The sequence below is a fragment of the Macrobrachium rosenbergii genome, chromosome 23 (assembly GCF_040412425.1).
Source record: "Macrobrachium rosenbergii isolate ZJJX-2024 chromosome 23, ASM4041242v1, whole genome shotgun sequence".
Classification (NCBI taxonomy): Eukaryota; Metazoa; Arthropoda; class Malacostraca; order Decapoda; family Palaemonidae; genus Macrobrachium; species Macrobrachium rosenbergii.
Window position 1 is genome coordinate 2,211,368 of NC_089763.1, and position 6,139 is coordinate 2,217,506.

At 34.7% G+C, this 6,139-nt stretch overlaps 1 protein-coding gene across 2 annotated transcripts in view; it reads right to left on the reverse strand.

The window, feature by feature from the left end:
- Positions 1-6,139, reverse strand: part of LOC136851228 (uncharacterized) — a 354,709-nt gene that overhangs the window by 348,254 nt on the left and 316 nt on the right. The window lies entirely within an intron of this gene.

Below are 6,139 nucleotides of genomic sequence, written 5' to 3' on the forward strand. Positions count from 1 at the left end.
TAGTCTCCTGCACTCTGTTGACAGCTGTGGCACCCTCATGTTCACTACGGATAATGTAGGCTACATCTGCTTCTTGGATGATTCATGTGACTGACAAATCGAAAGAGCATCTGCTAAACGAAGTGTTTCTTCACGTGAAAATTTCTCCCTAAGCCTGTCTTCAATGCAGCCAAACATCACCTGGTCTCAGAGGGCATCATCTCTTTCAGTACCATGGGCCTAACCGCAGCTCTTCACCAATAGTGCAACACCTACATCATTAGGCTTATTATTCAAACCAGCTGCTAGGACATATAAGTCAAATTTCTGCTTCAAAAAGTGCCGTTCTTGTTCAGTATCGCCTGAGATTGAAAGCTGGTCAGGTGTGCCTAAATTTGCTATAGCGACGTCGTCGTCGGGGATAGCCTACTGTAGAGTGGGTTAATTGACAGTTACTTTCATTAAAATTTCACTGATGTTTATTGTAAATCATGATAGAATACCTTTGCATCCTAATTCTGGGGCTTGTGTTCGTTGTCCTTGCACCTGACACCAATTGTTGATAGTTAATTAAAGCGATGTCATCAGATATAAGAAAAGGATGCATTCAATGAGATGCCGGTCAGTGTTTATAAAGTATGAAGAAGCGGGCGCTTCTTCTTAATTGAGCATTTACAATTGATACATAGATATGATATATAACATAAATAGAACACAAAAATGTTAATGATGTAACAAAACTGATTTCTTAGCTCTTGCTTTGACCATAAATCAGTTTCATATCCGTGTTCTTAAGAGCATATGTAGCCCTGAATACATTGATGATGAAATAGATAAAATTAGAATATTTCATAATCAGTGTATTTAGGGCTATATTTATGCAATACTCTTAAGAATGTAAATGTGAAAACTGATTTCTTAACTGTATTTCTTTGACCAGAAATTAGTCTTCACATCCATGTTCTCAAGGGCATTACATAAACGTGGCCATGAAGCCGCTGATGATGAAATATATAAGATTACGCCTACAGGCAACAAATTGAAATATCCTGACTCTGTATCAGACAAGAAGAAACTTACAACATGTGAAACTTGCTTGAATTACTATATAAAAATCATTTGAAAGATATCCCCATCTACTTAGAAATTTTGGAGTTAATGTATCATTTAAGAACAATAAAACAATGAAACGTGTATTCATAAAGAACTCTCTTGACAATATTAAAGGATGTGTACAGTATATTAAATTAAATGTAAATCTTATGAAAACTTTTATATACTGGCCAAACTGGAAAAGACAACTGGACAGCATAAAAAAATTTTAAATATGCACAAGTGAACAGTGGAATTTTTGTACATATAGTGAAAAAACTCACACAATCAACTGGTCAGGGGCAAAAAAAGATATTTTATTCTAATAATGCACTGGAAAGGAAATCATTAAGTCTTGTTTCACAAAGTTAAGTATACCTTAGTTTAACCAGACCACTGAGCTGATTTACAGCTCTCCTAGGGCTGGCCCGAAGGATTAGGCTTATTTTACGTGGCTAAGAACCAATTGGTTACCTGCAACGGGACCTACAGCTTATTGTGGAATCCGAACCACTTATATCGAGAAATGAATTTCTATCACCAGAAACAAATTCCTCTAATTCTTCATTGGCCGGTCGGGGAATCGAACGCAGGCCCAGCAGAATGCTTGTCGAGAACGAAAATGAAAGCTTTTATGATATGAATCTCTTTCAAGGCAGGTATATTTGATCTATTACTTTCAAAAGAAATATGCAAAATGCTTAAATTTTAAGGAAGGTAGTAGATATGTAAGGGAAAAAATAATCAGATTTTCTTCAGATTACCTGACCAAAGCCACAGGTGAGTATAAGGCTCCATTCCCTGGCACCTATCAGGTGTGGATTTTTGGTTTCCAACGGTCTGTATGTTTGTTTGTACTGTCTCTCTAGCATAGGCTATGCTGTATATTGTCAATTTCTACCACAATGTATCAGTTCCTTCGTTAATAGCACAGAAACAAAGCTGAAACTAGTAAGGATTTACACCCAGTCTTTAATTTCTCCAAGTGGTAATGATAGATATATAGATTATGTGTCAAAGTGATTAGAGTCATATATGACAAAGTATTATGAATTAAGTCTCTCAGGTGGTATCATAGCTCTGCGTGATCTGGGTGTCTGAATAATCGGAGAGGAAGCCAAGCCTTGTCAGCAAGGCCTAGGTCTGGGCTGGTTTAGAACTCTGATCTGCAGAACAGATGGAGAGTGCTGTCTTGGTCTGGGATTTTAGCTGCATGTAAATGTTTGTTAGTCTTGTTTTGTTAATTACTCTGAAGAAGTCTGGTTTGACAACAAGACAGCAAATCTGATGACAAAAATGAGTTTATGGTCAAGCCAAAGGTGTCTAAAAGAAGACTGTAATAAAGCTGTACTATGAGAGAAACATGATAAGCTACTGCAAGGACAAAAGGACGAGCCAGACGAAAGTGGTGCAGGGATAAAAGCACCAAGAGACCTGATCCTAAGTCCAATAAAATAAGATAAAAAGTGAAAAAATGTTTAAATTAAATAAAAGGGCAAAATTTGCTAACCTACATTGATGAAGAATCTGGCTCATTATAGTCATCTTTGAACTAAGAAAACTGTTGACCACATATCCGACAGTTTTCAATGGCCTGGAGTGGTTGCAGACATCACCAGGTATGTATGTAGCGCCATTCTATAGATGTATGTAGAGCTGATGACCTATGTATGTATGTATGTATGTATGTATGTATGTATGTATGTTCTTATGTATGTTAAAAGAGAATAAAATAAGATAAAATAAAAAGAAATTAAATAAAATAAAAATATATATATATATATGTATGTATATATGTATATATATATATATGTATATATACATATATATATATATATATATATATATATATATATATATATATATATATATATATATATTATATATATATATATTCTCATGATACTGCCTTCATGTTTTAAGAATTTTAAATTGAACTCCATTTACACTATAGTTAATAGGGGTATTAATTAATGTTCCAGCTGGTCTCTTATTCACCACGAGATAGAGTTTTTAGTAAGTCTTTTTTTCACAGAACTCTCATCTAGAAAATGCGGTTTAAAAAATTATTGACATGCTGCTGTTACAAAAATTTTTAAGTCTACTCCCTCTTACAATGTCCAAAGGAAAAGCCTATTCGCTACCATCCCTTTTATCTTAGATAATAAGTAGTAAAATGAAACACATAATTGAACAAGAGTTTGGCCGCCTTAATATGCATCTTATCCCTATCAATCCTCTTGAGACTTGCACATTTTTCAACCATAAAGACAAACTGCCGACCTTCATGAGATCCAACATTAGCCTGTTTACAAATTTAAGCACCCGCGATGTCCCGGTATTTATGTTGGTTCTTGCCGAAGGTTGTTGCAGGTGAGATACTGCAGTCACATGGGGCATAGTTGCAGAACGGGACAGAGAATTAGCAAACCTGAACTCTCTAACATTAGAAACCATGCTTCAATATGCAAGACTGAAGTCGATAAAAAACACTTTTCTATTATTGGTGGCAAATGCCATAGTAACTACCTCACCACCCTTGATTCCTTATAAATTAAAGGGCTGGTTCCGTCTTTCATCTCCAACGTGTCTGCTGCTCTCGATGCTAGCATAACTGAAAGACGTCTTGGTTGGGTTTACTCTCTTGGTCATTCCTTCTTCTTCCTCCACTCGAACAGGCTGTTAAGCACATTTCTTGTGGTTCTTTTTCAAGTAAAGTTTACGCTTAAGTCTTTTTAGTTTTTATAATGAGTACATTGATGTTTGTCGTAATTTTATTGTGACTTATATTTTAATGGGTTTGTGTTAATTTTACAGATTGAAGATGCACTGAGCAATGCGTGAAACGTTTCTTAGTTAAACCGTGGCTTTTATATGGTATTACAGGCCCTGCTGTTTTTATATATATATATATATATATATATATATATATATATATATATATATATATATATATATATATATATATATATATATATATATGTGTGTGTATATATATATACATACATACATACAGTATATACATATACAAATGTTATATATTTTCATTAACTCTTTTCACTTCTATATATGTGAATATATAGTTATATATAAGTGTTTAAATATACATACATATATAGCCTATATAGATCAATATATACGTACATATATATATATATATATATATATATATATATATATATATATATATATATATATATATATATATATATATATATATATATATATATATATATATATATATATATATATATATTATATATATATAATATATATATATATGTATATATATATATATATATATATGTGTGTGTGTGTGTGTGTAGAAGTGAAAAAGAGTTTATGAGAATATATAAAATTTGAGGGTGAGGTCATAGGGGCAGAAAGGAGTTTTTGTTATTACAGGACTGGGAGGAAAAGGCAGTGAAAATAGTAAAAGGTGGAAAGAGGAAACAAAAGATTGAGTGGAGAAAAGAGTATATATAGATACATGAAAAAAAGCTCATTTGCTAACCTACAAAAGGGTGGATAGGGTAGTCAAGAAGAGAGCAATTAAAAAAAGTTCAGGAATAAGAATAGAGGGGGGGAAGGTGAACAAGACTCTCAAGGAAAACAATAAGCTGTAAATACAAGAGAAGTTTTTGAAAGGAGATGCAGTCCTGAATAGATGAGATGACTATTTGAAAATTTGTTAAATGTTACAGATAAAAGAGGGGCTCAGCTGAATAATGCAAGAAAGGTTATTGTATTATTGAGAATGTTTATGGAACTGACTGTTGAAACATAAGGAGGGAAACTAAGAGAATGAAGAATAGAAAACACCACATGTTAATATTAGGATTTGCAAGATACTGCCCTATAGTGTTGCTAGTGTGACTGACTGACTGGCTGTCCAGGAGCTGTACTGTAGGGTTTATCCGGAAGAGAGACAGGTTCTGAATAAAAAAGTGAGAGAACATTGCTCAAGTGGTAAGAGAGGCAACAGTAATGTGTACTTGGACATAAAATTAACGTTACTTTGCATATCAGGATATTCATGGTACGATTTTGATTAGGAAAGCAAAATAGATGACAGTGGGACTGATATCGAAAGTACAGTGTGGTCTTAGACAGGTTTAGTACAGTAGGTGTGTGGATCAAGTTTTTGTTATGGAAATCAGGAATATAGAATAATGATATTAATTAGGATGGCTGAAGAATGGAAGCAGTTAATATGTATAAGTATTTGGGAGCAAATATTTTGAGTGATGATAGGATGAGAGAAGAGACGAGTCACATAGCAAGTGAAGCAAGAAAGGTGGCTGTGTGATTTTAAAATTTTTGGGAGGGACTTTAATTGTCCGTGGGAGACTAGGTGGGAAGGTATGAAAGGATTGTTGAGCCAACTTTCCTTCATGGAAGTGAAGCTGAATTTGAATAAGAGAAAAAAATTGAAGCTGTTGATATGGACTGTTTGCATAGTCCATAAGTGTGGATGAAGAAGATTTGAGATGGTGAGAACTGTAGAGGTTGACAGAAGCGGCAAAATGGTCAGTGTTGGTGAAAGGATGGACCACACATTATTTTGAAACGGTTTAGTTGTGTGAAAAGAATAGACGATGAAAGATTGATGACAAGTGTTACGACTCAAATGTGTTAGGGGAAGGAGGAGAGGAAGACCTAGAAAGGGTTTGACTGATTGTGGGGAAGAGGTGTTTGGAAAAAACTGTCTCAATACTAAGAAAGTGCAAGAATGACTGATAGCAGTGAATGATGCAGTCTGTTTGGCTGGAGAAGAAGAAGGGGGGGGGGGTCGATGTGGTGTTGATGAGCCTCCGCGTAAGTGTTTGAATCTTTTAATGCTCTGAGGGTTTTATTGCACAGGGGGTCCATCCGCAATTCAGCACCTGAAGTATGGATGTGGCATTGACCTTGTGTTGTATTTCCTCTTGCCTAACCACCTAATGAGGATGTGGTTCATAGTGGAAAAAATTTCGAGGAGTGTGTAGCCTAAATGTGTGTGCTCGCGTGGGTGTATACAGCCAGATGATGAAAGAGCTGCATCATCAGCATTTCCTTTCATTGTAAC